At 37.8% G+C, this 14,824-nt stretch overlaps 1 protein-coding gene and 1 pseudogene across 2 annotated transcripts in view; both read left to right on the top strand.

The window, feature by feature from the left end:
* The window catches only part of DIAPH2 (diaphanous related formin 2), a 909,107-nt gene that overhangs the window by 485,743 nt on the left and 408,540 nt on the right, over positions 1-14,824 (top strand). The gene's annotated exons all lie outside the window — the stretch shown is intronic.
* LOC100942552 lies at positions 10,262-12,214 on the top strand (annotated as a pseudogene).

The following is a 14,824-nucleotide window of genomic DNA, read 5'->3' as shown; positions in this document are numbered from 1 at the left end:
GAGTGCTGTAGCATCACAGCTCACAGCAACCTCCAACTCCTGGGCTCAAACAAGTCTCCTACCTCTGCCTCCCGAGTAGCTGGGACCACAGGCGCCCACCACAATGCCTGGCTATTTTTTGGTTGCAGCAGTCATTGTTGTTTGGCGGGCCTGGGCTGGATTTGAACCCACCACCTTAGGTGTATGTGGCTGGCACCTTAGCCACTTGAGCCACAGGTGCCGAGCCTATTCCCCTTATTTTTGAGTTTTTCTCCCCATTAGTGGTTTCCTCATCTGCCACTCTTGTCACAGTCCAGTACATAATGAGGTCCCATGTTTTTCCAGAATCTTTTCTCTCTTAGTCTCACTGCTATCACTCCTTAGCTGCTAAATAGGGGGGATGCCAGATAATGGAGGGCTTTATATTATTATAAAATAAGATTTGACCATGTTGGGACTCAGAAAATAATACCCTAAAATAAAGGCCTCAGAAGTAAAAAATTTTCTCTGACCTTCTCCTGCTCTCCTGTGTCTCAGACCCATTTTCTACCAGGGCTAGCCATAGAAACTCATATCATACGTATGATTCCCTGAATGGATTTCATTTACAGTATCAGCAGTGTCATACCACTAACATGTTAAAAGTAAAATCAAAATTCTAGAATTAGCACTAATTTCAGATTCAGTATCATCAGTTAAATTGTAAAGTATAAAGGAAGTATTTATTCTGCTTCTTCAAATTTCAAAACAAAGTTCATAGCGAGGTCAAACAATCAGCATATTTGTCTACATTTCTACATATCAGCATACAATGTCTACATTTCTGTTCTCAAAACTAATCATGTTTCTAAGATTTTTTATCATTTGGAGTAGTTAACACATAAAAGTATATGCTGAGTCTTGTGATGTTAAATGCTTGTGAAGTTCAAATATTTTGCAAAACATAATGTTCTGTGGGTATCAATCAAAGTAAAATTGCTCCTTTCTAAACATGATCTAGTATGAAGTAAATCACAGTCATAATTTTTTATATATGAAAAGAAACAAATAGATTTTTTGCTTGCTTCTATAAGAGCCATCATCAGTCATCTTCATTCTATTACTGCACTCCGTTCTTCCATGTTCCTAAAAAAATGGGAAATGATTGTGATTAACAAAGCCATGTGCAAGATGATATTTAAGACTATATTCACATTTAAATGTTACATTATTTATATTACAAGCAAGTATCAGAGGATAAAGGAAATGTGAAGAGCTCTGTCCTAGCTGGGTATGGTGGCCCATACCTATAAGCACAGCAATTTAGGAGGACTAGACTGGAGGATATCTTGAAGCCAGGAGTTTAAGACCAGCCTGGACAGCATAGCAAGAATCTATTTTTACAAAAAAAGATAGCCAGGCCAGGTGGCACATGACTATAGTCCTAGCTACTCTGGAGGCTGACGGAAGAAGATTGCTTGATCCCAGGAGTTTGAGTCTGTAGTGAGCTACAATCAGGCCACTGCTTTCTAACCTGGGCAACAGAATGAGGCCTTGTCTAAAAAACCAAAATAAAATAAAAGAACAAAAGGGCTCTGTCTTCCCTTGAGTAATTTCCAACTTCTGCTGGAAATGGGTAATACATTAGATCAGTTCTGTTTTCATTCTCTGTATTCTTGAATTGTATTTGTGTAAACTGGACTTGAGGAAAATATCTACAGACAAGAGTGACATCTCTGTCACTCTTCAGCAGATTTTTCTTCAGTATTGTTTACTGCCAGCTATCCAAGTGTGCAGTGTGTCTGTGGCTGTGAGTGGTTGAGTACTGCAACATGTTAATTAAAAAATAAAGTGACATCACTGTTGCTTTTGCTAGAGCTTTTTGACTCAAGTGCTTGGTTGCTTCTATTTTGTTTAATTATCATTATTATTTGTATAAAAGAAAAAAGAAATCACTCCTTTGACATTCAGAGGGGTAAAGGAAGTGTTAATTAAACTATTGTGAAACATTATTATCCTATTTAGTTTTACACTGACAATTGTAATGCAGAGTCACTTTAACAAGCTTTCCAAATCAGAATTTTCTGGGCGTTTTATTACTTCTCCAATTTCACTGAACAAGTCCATTTCCAGGGATACTGAAAAAAATGCAGCATAAGACCAGACAAAAATCAACATTTATTTCATGAAAGTTTCATTAGCACTTGCCTTTTTTTTTTTTTAATTTCAGGTTAATGTGAGGGTACAAACAACCAGGTCACAATATTTGAATTTGTTAGGCAAAGTCCATCTTGTAGTTGTGTCTGTGCAGTATACCCAACATTGTGCCCATTAAGTGGGAGCACCCCAGTCCCCTCTACTTCCTTCTTTCACCTCTGCCCCCCCCCCCAATCTTGAATTGAATTGAGTTTTACTCCTATGTGGGTAGGCATTAGATTGTCTACTGGCTTCATATTGTGATTGAGTACACTGAATATTTATTTTTCCATTCTGGTGATACTTTACTAAGGAGAATGTGCTTCACCTCCATCCAGGTTAAAACAAAAGATATAAAGTCTCCATCTTTTTTTATGGCTGAATAGTATACTATAGTATAATTATATCTCAGTTTCTTAATCCATTCCTGGTTTGATGGGCATTTAGGTTGTTTCAACATGTTGGTGATTGTAAATTGAGCTGCAGTAAACAATCTAGTGCATATGTCTTTATGATAAAATGTTTTTTTTTTCTTCTGGGTAGATGCCTAGTAGTGGGATTGAGGGGTCATATGGGAGATCTAATTTGAGTTCTCTGAGGATTCTCCATACTTCTTTCCATACAGGCTGTATGAGTTCGTAGTCCTACCAACAGGGTAAAGAGATCCCCCCTCTCCACATCCAGACCAACATCTGCAACTTTGAGATTTTGTGATGTGGCTAATCTTACGGGGTTATGTGATATCTCAGGGTGGTTTTGATTTGCATTTCTCTGATAATAAGGGATGATGAGCATTTTTTCATGTTTGTTAGCCATTTGTCTGTCTTCCTCAGAGAAGGTTTTGTTCATGTCTCTTGCCAAGTGATAGATGGGATTGTTACTCTTTTTTGTTGATTAATTTGAGTTCTCTATAGATTCTAGTTATCAACCCTTTGTGAAATTCATAACATGCAAACATTTCTTCCCAGTCTGAAGGTTATCTATTAGCTTTAATTGTTTTGTCCTTAGCTGTGTAGAAACTTTTCAGTTTAATCAAGTCCCATTTATTTTTGTCATTGTTGCAATTACCACTGAAGTCTTCTTCATTAAATCTTTCCCCAGGCTGACACCTCTAAGAGCTTTTCCCACACTTTCTTCTAGCATTTTTATCATTTCATGTCTTAGATTTAAATTGTTTATCTTGAGTCAATTTTTTTGAGACAGTCTCACTATGTTGCCCTTGGTAGAGTGCTATGACATCACAGCTCACAGCAACCTCAAACTCTTGGGCTTAAGCAATTCTCTTGCTTCAGCCTCCCAAGTAGCTAGGACTACAAGTGTCCATCACAATGCCTAGCTATTGTTTTGTTGCAGTGTCATTGTTATTTTTAGCTGGCCCAGGCCAGGTTCGAACCCACCAACTTTGGTGGTACGGGCACCAAGCCTTGAGTCAATTTTTGTAAGTGGGGAAAGGTATGGATCCAGTTTCAGTCGCTTACATGTGGTTATCCAGCTCTCCCAGCACCATTGATTGAATAGGGATTCTTTTCCCCAGTGCATGCTTTTGTTTAGTTTACCAAACATCAGATGGCTATAGGAAACTGGTTTCATCTCATGATTTGCTATTTGATTCCATATGTCTATGACTCTATCTTTGTGCCAATATCATGCTGTTTTGGTCACTGTGGACTTGTAATATAGCCTAAAGTCTGGTATAGTGATGCCTTGAGCTTTGTTTTTATTACTAAAAATTGCCTTGGCTATACTGTTTTTTTTCTGGTTCTATATGAAATGACAAACTATTTTTTTCCAGTTCTTCAAAGTATATTGTTATTTTAATTGGGATTGTGTTTAATCTGTAAATTGCTTTGGGTAGTATAGACATTTTAACAATGTTGATTCTTCCCAGCCAAGAGCATGATATGTTCTTCCATTTGTTAATATCTTCTGCTATTTCCTTCCTTAAGGTTTCATAATTCTCTTTGTATAGGTCCTTCACCTCTTTTGTTAGGTACATTCCTAGGTATTTCATTTTCTTTTAAGATACTATGAAGGGAATTGTGTGTTTGATTAACTTCTCAACTTGGCTGTTGTTGGCATATACAAAAGCTATTGATTTGTTGACATTGATTTTATACTTTGGCATATACAAATGCTGTTGATTTGTGGACATTGATTTTATTCTGTGAGACATTACTGTATTTCTTGATCACTTCCAGGAGTCTTGTGGTTGAGTCTCTAGGGTTCTCTAAGTATAAGATCATATCACTGGCAAAGAGTGAGAGTTTGATCTCCTCTGCTCTCATTTGGATGCCCTGATATCCTTCTCTTGCCTGATTACATCGGCAAGGACTTCCAGCACTATGTTGAATAGTTGTGGCAATAGAGGATATCTTTGTCTGGTTCCAGTTCTTAGTGGAAAATGTTTCAATCTTATTCCATTCAGTATGGTATTAGCTGTGGATTTGTTGTAGATGGCTTCAGTCTGACTTAGAGAAGTGCCAACTATGCCTATATTCATAAGTGTTCTTGTTAGGAAAGGATGCTGAATTTTATCAAATGCTTTTTCTGCATCTATTGAGAGTATTGGATCCTATAGTCTTTGTTTTTGTTTCTGTTGCTATGGTTAATTACATTTATGGATTTCGCATGTTAAACGAGCCTTACATCCCTGGGATGAGACTTACTTGAGCATTATGTATAATTTTTTTAATGTGTAGCTGTAATCTATTGGCTAGTATTTTATTGAGTAATTTTGTATCAATATTCATTACTGAAATTGGTCTGTGGTTCTTTTTAGTTGAGTTCTTTCTTGGTTTTGGAATCAGGGTCATATTTGTTTCATAGAACATGTTGGGGAAGGTTCCTTCTTAGGGTTTTGGAATAGGTTCTACAGTAGGAGCTCATCTTTGAAGGTTTGATAGAATTCTAGAATTGAAGCCATCTGGTCCTGGGGGTTTTTGTTGTTGTTAGAAAATGTTTATTGTTTATTCAGTCTCAGTGTTTGATTTTGGTCTATTCAAGAGATCTGTTTCTTCTTGGTTAAGTCTAGGGAGATGATGTGCTTCCAGCTATTAGTCCATTTCCTCCACATTTTCAAATTTCTGGGCATAGAGGTTTTTGTATCAGTCAGAGATTATCTGTTGTATCTCTGTGGTATCAGTTGTTATTTCCCCTTTTTCATTTCTGATTGAAGTTATTAGAGATTTTACTTTTCTGTTTCTAGTCAATCTGGCTAGTGTTTTATCAATTTTTTTTTATCTTTTCAAAGAACCAACTTTTTGTTTGATTAATTTTCTGAATGATTCTTTTGTTTTCAATTTTATCTATTTCTGGTTATTTCTCTTCTGCTAGGTTTGGAATTAGATTGCTCTTCCTACTCCATTTCCTTAAGATACTCCATTAGGTTGTTGATGTGTTCTCTTTCTGTTTTGGGAACAAAGGCATGTAATGCAATAATTTTTCCTCTTGGGACTACTTTTGCAGTATCTCATAGGTTTTGGTGATTTGTAACTTCATCATTGTTATATTCAAGGAACTTAACATTTTCTTCCTTTATCTATTCCTTGACCCAACTGTCTTTCAGCATAAGGTTGCTTAATTTCTATAGCTTTGTGCAGGAATGAACATTTTTGTTGGAGTTGAGTTCTCCCTTTATTGCCTTATGGTCTAAGAAGATATATGGTATAATTTCAATTCTTTTAATTTTGTTGAGATTTGATTTATATCCTAGGATATGATCTATTTTGGAGTATATTCCATGGGCTGAGAAGAACATTTATTCCTTAGCTTTGGGATGGTGTGTTCTGTATATATCTATTAAGACCCTTTATTCTAGGATCACATTTAAGTCCCTTGTATCTTTGTTTATTTTCTGTTTAGAGAATCTATCCAGTTCCGCAAGAGGCATGTTAAAGTCCCTAGATATTGTAGTGTTATATTGCTCAGACCAGTCAGGGTCTGTATCGTAAATCTGGGTGCACTTTAGAGTGCATAAATATTTAGAATTGAAATATCCTCTTGTTGTATCATTTCCTTGACCAGAATGACATGACCATTTTTGTCTTTCTTTAGTTTATCTGCTTTAAATCCACTAGTATCTAAAAATAAGATTGTGACTCCTCCTTTCTTTTGATTTACATTTTCCTGAAATACTGTTTTCCATCCCTCTCCCCTGAGTCTTTTTTTGTCTTTCAAGGTTAGCTGTGTTTCCTGGAGATAGCATATGGATGGTTTGTACTTTTTTTATCCAATCCACAAACCTGTGCCTCTTCAGTGGAGAATTGAAGCCATTAACATTTATTGAGAGAATTGATAAGTGTAGTGGCGTTCTGTTCATCTTATTTTGTGAAAGTCCATTGCTTGGTTTTGTCCTTTAGTTTCTGGATGTTTACTTTTCTGGTGGGCCATTGTGATGGTAAATGTAGAGAATAGGTCTAAATTTTTCCTATAGAGCTATTCTTGTTATGGCAAATTTCCTCAATGTTTGTATATCAGTAAAATATTTGATTTCTCCATCAATTTTGAAGCTTAGTTTAGCAGGATACAGAATTCTGGGCTGAAATTGTTTTGTTTGAGAATGTTAAATGTGGATGACTCTTCTCTTCTGGCTTGGAAAGTTGCAATTGAAAAGTCCTTTGTCACCCTGATGGATCTGCCCCTGTAGCTTAATTGGTACTTACTCCTGACTACTTGCAGAATTTCCTCTGTTCTGTTTTTGGATTTCCTTTTGATTATTTTCCACTTTTTCATCAATTCCCTTTATTGCCTTTGGCATCCACATTTTAAAGTCCCCTTCTGTCATTTCCATTAATTCTTTATAGGTGGAATGGAATCCTCTGCAGTAGCTTCCTCATGGTCCCTTGGAGGTTTGCTCTATTTTGGGTTTTCATGTTGCCAGAATTTTTCTGCTGGTTCCTCCTCTTGTATATTTTTTTTCTTATTCACTCTCTTCCCCTATTTTTTCCTATTTTTTTTCCACTACTTCCTTCACTTAAAATTACCTTGTCTCAGAGCTTAGATGTTGAAGTGGCCTTTTGGTATGAGGCAAAAGTAAGAGAAAAGAGTGAGAAAGGAGAAAGACAAGAGAAAGAGAAGAAAAAAAGAAAAAAGAAGGGGAAAGTGAAAGAAAAGAATTGAAGAGAAGAATGATAGAAAGAGAGAAAGAGAACAACTGAGAAATAGTGGTGATCAGCAGGGTGTTATGACCATACCTGCAAATCTAGGCCTTTGGGGGCCTGGGCTAGGCAGGTCCCTCAAAGTCAGGAGCTCTTTACCAGCCTAGGCAAACCAAGACTCCACCTCTGCCAAATATAAAAGGAAAAGAACAGAATAAATGTCAGTAGTATATCGTGGTGGGGACCTACCAATGCTGTTTTTCCTAAGGCCAAAGCTAGAAGGATACCCTAGAACATGAGCTCATGACCTCTTGGAGCCAGACCAATGGTATGACCCTCCTGAGCTAGACCAATGTTGTGAATGCACAGTACTCAGAGAAAAAGAAGAAAAATAATAAAAACTAAAAATAGATAAAATGAAAAATATAATTATAAAAGAAAAAGGAAATGAAGGGAATATCTTAGCTTTTGTGGGAAAGATGAGAAAAGTAGAAAAATCTTTCCCAAAAGAGAGAACAAAAAGGAGAACAATAAAAAAGGAAGAAAGAATAAAAGGGGCTGAAAAACCATAACAAAAATGGGGGAGCCCTTGGTATTGAAAAAAGCAAAAATGAAAAAAAATAAAAATACAACCAAACAATAAAAACAAAACCAAGAACAACAACCACCACAACATAAAAGAGAAAAAAAACTAAGAAAAAAATTGCGAAAAGAAGCAAACATTTAAGAATATGTATGTTTAAATGTGTGTGTGTGTGTGTGTGTTTAGCAATATATTACCTGGACACCAGGCAGTGCTGTGGTGTTAGGAGATGGAGAATACATGTGCTGCTTTTACTGTAAATAAAACGGAAGCCAGAAGCCACTTTCTAATTGCCAAGGAGATTAGGTCCTGTGTTCCTAACTTATTTGCCTTCAATCAGGGCTTAGTTGCTTCATTAACACCCAGTCTCTGTGTGATTTGGGTCCTAAAGTTCTCACCAGCTTCCTTAGAAGACACATCATACACAACAATGTGTCCTTCCTAGGGGTACAGGGTCTGCTCAGCTCACCCCAAAAATGATTGTCCAAGCTCAGCAGGCGCATAAGAACTGACCATGCACTAGGACCCTGCAAACTGTTCCTCTGGTATCGCCTTCCCACAGTGGTGCCACCCAGTTAGCAGCCAAGCCAAGGCAGATCTACCCCACCTGGTATTGGGTCTCAGCCACTGAACGCTGTTGAAGTGCCCTCACTTGTTTAAGCAGTTTATACTGCTGACTGGAGCTTTAGTCCAAAATCAATAAGTTGTAGGACAGCCCTTTCCTGTCCCCAGGCTGTGTAAGGGCTAATCAGCTGGCCCCTGTTCATATGCAAACACTTGCCTTTTGTGCCAGCTTTCCTCAGCTCTAGACCTCCTTGTCGGTTTCTGGAGTCCACTAATGCTTCCCTGTGCCTGCAGAGTGATGTCCCTGTTATAACTCTAGGCAGAGGTTGCTGGAGTTCTAGTTCCCCTTTCTGGCTGGGAATAGCTATTAATGAGCTGTTTCTAATCTGCCATCTTGCTCTACCCTCATTAGTACTTTCAATAGATGGAGATAATGAAAAAAATATTCTACAGGGAATCATATGAGATACTAATATACACAGATTTCTAAAAACAAAACATAGAAGTCTGAAAAACCATCAAGTATTGTTTTGAAAGGAATATAGAACTGTATAGATTTTGAATGTGTTAAAAAATGATTTAAATGTATCAAGCTGTTCACAGCCGTTGGCTTTTACTTTTTATGTGAATTATATCTGAACAAGGATTTTATTATAGTCAATGTTGTTCATGCTGCTATAGTTAAGGTAGTCGGCATTTCCATTACAAACCCGCTATTTCAGCTGTGGTTCATAACTAAAGTTTAGAAGTCACCCTGGGCCAAATGTTGGCATATACATTTTCAACCTCTATAGGTAGTGATGGGTATGAGTGTGATTAAATATGCAGTAGACATTAAATTAACATATACTACTTTTGTGTTATAAAATATTTTCATTGAATAATATGTTATGGTTCCCTAATTATGAAAACTGTCTTACATATGCTAACTCAGTATAACTGATTAACAGAAAACTGATTTTGAGATTTTATATATATCTATAGCCACATAGGCAGGTAGCTAATATTTTTCTAAAGGAAATCTGTTTCTTTTTAATTAATCTCACTTCCTGGTTATAAAATTAATGATTATTTTTCTGAGTTATGAAAACTAAGATGTGGTAGATTGCTTAGTAAATACAGAGAAATCATAGAAAACAAAAAAAAAAAAGAAGAAGAAAGTAAATTGCCTATAATCTCTTAAACCAGTAATTACTACTGGTAACATGTTGGTGTATATCCTTCTAATATTTATATTCTTCTCATCTTTGTATTCATGCATACATATATAAAATTGGGATTATAAACTCAATCACAGTGTATTTCCTATGTAAGAGAGTACAAAGTTGTCATTAAATGCTTTTCTAAGGCCTAATATCCCTGGCTGCCCAGTTTTCTACTATACAGTGTACTGAAGTTTAACTTATCACCTACTGTTGTGGAGTTTGAAATCTGTTTAATGATTTAACCTTCCTTACTTTGCTTTAATTAAATTAGAAAAAAATCCGATGAAATCTATTAGCAGCTACAGTTTGCTCAGAATCTTAGTCTTATTTCTGCTTCTAGCTATTTTCAGGTACCCTAGTTACTATGTCTCCCAAATGTTAACAATTCATAATTGTTTATTAGAAACAAGATGATTAAATATACAGAAGTTTTTATATATTCATCACCTAGCGATACCGTATACTTCTATTGGCATGGTTATATGTTGAGGCTTATAGTATTAATGGAAGAGAATTTAAAATTTAATAAATTGACAACTTGTAGCATGATCACTTCCTTTGAATTCCTTTTATTTTAATTTGAAGAAAGGGTGTGGGCACTGGTCTTCGGCCGCCGCCCAAGAGAGAGTGGGGTGGCATGTGAGGGCGTCACGGCCCGGGTAGCAGGCTGGGTCGGCGCAGCTTCATGGCGGGAGCACGGGTGGTACTGGTCCCCGTGGGTGACAGAGGCGCAGCAAGGGCTGCCGCGACCTTGTGGAAATGAGGAAATTGAGGCACAGAGATTAATCTGAACCAGATAATACCTTGAGTGGTAGAAACAGGATGCAAACTTGGACAGTCTGGCTCTAGAGTCTACACTCTTAACCACTACACTGTATTGGCACTTCAACAAGATGAGTCGTGGATATTCTGAAAATAACAATTTCGTGAATAATCAAGTGGTATTGGATATGATCCTTTATCTATTACTCGGAATCCCTCAAACCATCAACTGGGAAACTGTAGCAAGGCTTGTGCCAGGATTAACACCCAAAGAGTGTGCCAAAAGATTTGATGAACTGAAGAGCAGTGGAAACTCACCCGTTGACAACCAGTATAATCCCCTAATGGCTGCTAGAGAGAGTCCTGTGGAATCTTTAGCCATGTATATCAAATCATCACTTCTTGACACACAGGGAGAATTTTAGGAGACTCCAGTTGGTCAGGATGCAGTTTCTAAAACAGGAAGACATAGTATAGCTTCCACAAGGAATTGTTCTTCAGAAAGTGAAAATTGTACTACTCATAGTGGTGGAGAAAACACTGAAGAATCTGAAGGGCCAAACATGGTGATCCATGTATGTGCTGAAGCAAAAAACTTGAAAGGAGATTTTATTTGCCCACGAGATCTTTTGCTATCAGAAATGAAGTACTTTGCTGAATATTTATCTATGGATGCCGAGCGCTGGGAAGAAGTGGACATTTCAGTTCATTGTGACGTTCATATTTTCAACTGGTTGATAAAATATGTTAAAAGGAACACTAAGGAGAATAAAGATTGTGAGATACCCACTTTAGAGCCAGGAAATGTCATTTCAATTCTTATTTCTTCAGAGTCCTTGAAAATGGATTCATTAATTGAACAGTGTATTCAGTATTGCCACAAAAATATGAATGCCATAGTAGCTACCCCTTGCAACATGAACTGTATTAATGCAAATCTTCTTACACATATAGCTGATCTGTTCACACACAATGAAATTGATGATCTAAAGGAGAAAAGAGATAAGTTTAGAAGTAAACTTTTTTGTAAGAAGATTGAGAGACTGTTTGATCCTGAGTACTTGAATCCAGATTCTCGGAGTAACGCAGCAACATTGTACAGATGCTGTTTGTGTAAGAAACTTCTAACAAAAGAAACAGAAAGAAGAATCCCTTGTATTCCTGGAAAAATCAATGTGGATCAACATGGAAATATTATCTATATTCACATAAGAGATAAGACTTGGGATGTTCATGAGTATTTGAATAGTCTTTTTGAAGAATTAAAATCTTGGAGAGATGTATATTGGCATTTCTGGGGAACGATCAACTGGCTGACTTGTTCAAGGTGCTGTCAGGCATTTCTCTGTATTGAATTTTCACATTATCAGTTCCACCCAGAAACAATCGTTTATCCCATTGCAGCAGATCCATCAAGCGCTGTTGGCACAGGGGTTTACCCCTGCTGTAGCCAGAAGGTTCTTCAGTTTGACCCCACTCAGCTTACAAAGGGCTGTAAAGTGAGAGACCACGTGGTTGCACTTTGTGATCAAGGTGAAGGTTGAGAGTTGCCATCCTGTACCACTACTACAATACTGGATGATCTGCAGAAGCACAAAGATGTTATTGCTGTGCCCTTTTCAAAAGATACCGTTAGTGATCTTGGCGTTGATCCCTGTGATGAAAAGGGTCTAGAATGTGATGTTTTACTGGAGCCAAATACACCATGGGGTCCCCAAACTGGAGAGCTCAATGCTTTCTTGTCCCTGAAAAACTGGACTCCAGATAAAACAATAGTCATTATTTTCAGAAGAAGAAGAATATACCACTGGATCTGAGGTGAAGATGAAGTAGGAGATGAAGAAGAAGTATCCAAGAAACAAAGTATTAGATTCTAAGTTAAAATCAAATTGCACTATTTATGAAGGAGTTGGCCAGGTGTGGTGACTTACATCTGTGATCCTAGCACTTTTGGAGGCTACGGCAGGAGGATTGCTTGAGGCCAGGAGTTTGAAATAAGCCTAAGCAAGAAGGAGACCCATCTCTAGAAAAAATAGAGAAGTTAGCCAGGTGCAGCACCTATAGTCCCCGCACCAGTAGTTCCAGGTACTATGAAGGTTAAAGTAGGAGGATTGCTTGAACCCAAGCATTTGAGGTTACAGAGAGCTATGATGATGCCACTACACTCTAGCCCAGCAACAGACTAAGGCTCTGTCTTTCAAAAAAAGAAAGAAAAGAAAGCCACTGTTAAGAGTCCCTAACCCTGGCACCAATGAGAATGCTTATAAAGTTATAAAGAATCTGTATGTACTGAGAAATAATCCTCCTAAGTTTTCACTTCAAATGTAAACTATGTTTCTCAAAATGTGTGGCTCACAGCAGATGAAATGTGATATGAGATGTGTACTTGAGGTGATTTGGAGCGACACTCAAATAAACCATTAAGTAATATTATCAAAGTACAATTTAAAAAAATTAAAAGCACAACTGTGGAAAAGAAGAAGAAGAGAGGGTGTGGGGAAAACTTTGTTGCCAACAGCATTTTTCCCTTTAAGTTCTTTTTTTAGGGGGTGGCTGAAATGTTGGAGAGGTTCTCCGTGGGAATGGGATATTGTTTAATATAATACAGAGTTTTCTATGATCAGAAAGATCTGGGTTTGAATCTCAACTCTGTGTCTTCTAGTTATATATGTGATATTAGTCTAGGTATGTGACTTATTTTTCTGCCTCTGCTGAATTTTACCAGTTTGTACATTAATTTTTCTTTTTTTTTAAGTGTATGTGATATCATCATCATTCTTTTTTTTTTTTAAACTTTTATTTATTTATTTATTTTGCCATTTTTGGCTGGGGCTGGGTTTGAACCTACCACCTCCGGCATATGGGACTGGCGCCCTACCCTTTTGGGCCACAGGCGCCACCCACATTAATTTTTCAATACAGGGTCCTGAAACAGGTTGGAAAGGCATGATGTCCCACTTTTCTACTTATACCCTGATGGGATTAACTTTCTCCCTGCCATATTTTTCAGCAAGTGACTAAAGGTATTCTAGACCTAGTTTTCCAGATGAGACCACCATTGTAGGTTTCCGGTCTTACCCAGGGAGCTCAGTTCCGCCTCTTCCCTGTGCAAGTATTAAAAACCTAGTCTTGGCTTGGTGCCAGTAGTTCGATAGTTAGGGTGCCAGCCATATACATCAGGGCTGGCAGGTTCAAACCCAGCCCAGGCCTGCTAAACAACAATGACAAATACCACAAAAAATAGCTGGACATTGTACGAGCACCTGTAGTCCCAGCTAATTGGGAGGCTAAGGCAAGAGAATCATGTAAGCCCAAGAATTTGAGGTTGCTGTAAGCAATGACACTACAGCACTCTACTGAGGATGACATAATAAGACTAGGTCTCAAAAAATAAATAAAAATAAAAAATAAAAACCTAGTCTTAAACTTGTCTTCAGCTGTGTATTTCTCTTAGCCTATTACCTTTATCTCCCCATCAGAGCATTGGCTGTGAATTTCTTTTTTGTTTCTCATTCTTAAGAATTTGAAATTCTTAAAAAAAAAAAAAAAAGAATTTGCAATTCTTAATTTTGAGCCTAGCCTTTTTCCTTAAATCTTACACAGAATAATTTGAACAGTAGTAATAGCTTTTCACATTAACTTATTCTACCACATTGTTTAATAGAATATTGTTAAGCATGACAATATAAATTTACCAAAGTTAGATTTCTTTAATGAGTAAGTTGTTTAATGTATGCAATAATTTGTAGCTACTCGGGAGGCTGAGGCAAGAGAATCGCCTAAGCCCAGGAGTTGGAGGTTGCTGTGAGCTATGACGCCACAGCATTCTACTGAGGGTGATAAAGTGAGACTCTGTCTCTAAAAAAAAAAGAAGCATGCAATAATTGATTCATAAATGGCTTTGAAGGTGTCTGATTTAAACCAGTAAGCAAAAGTCACTAAAATCAAGAATTTCTTGAGACTGTAAGCCCCCAGACTCAATTTAAGCACCACTCTGAGAGTCCGAACATCGCTGCAAAAGCATGAGGAGTTTTATTCAAGCTCAGAGCCTGGGCTGCCCCTTTAAGAAAAAGCAGGAACAGCCCTTACAGACTATCCAGAAAGTCCCTTTATACCCCTCCCTCTTCTCTCCCATTAGTCCATCCCACCCCATCCCCTTACTGGTAGGTAAACCATGTCTGTCCCAAACTAACAGGTACAGGGTGGTCGTGTTCTGGACTGATTGGCTTAGGGATGAATTCTCTTTGTCTCAGGTGAGCAAATTAGAAGAAAGGGATAAACGTTGTGCAAGGAGGCAAGTGGGGCGTGTGCATAGTAGAGTGGCGAGTGCAAAGAGGGGAGGAGGTCAGGATGTGGGCTGAGTGCCCAAGGGGGCAAGTGGGGCGTGTGCATAGTAGAGTGGCAAGTGCAAAGAGGGGAGGGGGGTCAGGATGTGGGCTGAGTGCACAAGGGGGCTTGCC

This window comes from Otolemur garnettii, unplaced genomic scaffold (assembly GCF_000181295.1).
Source record: "Otolemur garnettii isolate 467f Iridium unplaced genomic scaffold, OtoGar3 scaffold00157, whole genome shotgun sequence".
Lineage (NCBI taxonomy): Eukaryota > Metazoa > Chordata > Mammalia > Primates > Galagidae > Otolemur > Otolemur garnettii.
The sequence above is the reverse complement of the archived record's forward strand: the minus strand, read 5'-3'. Positions and strand labels throughout refer to the sequence as shown.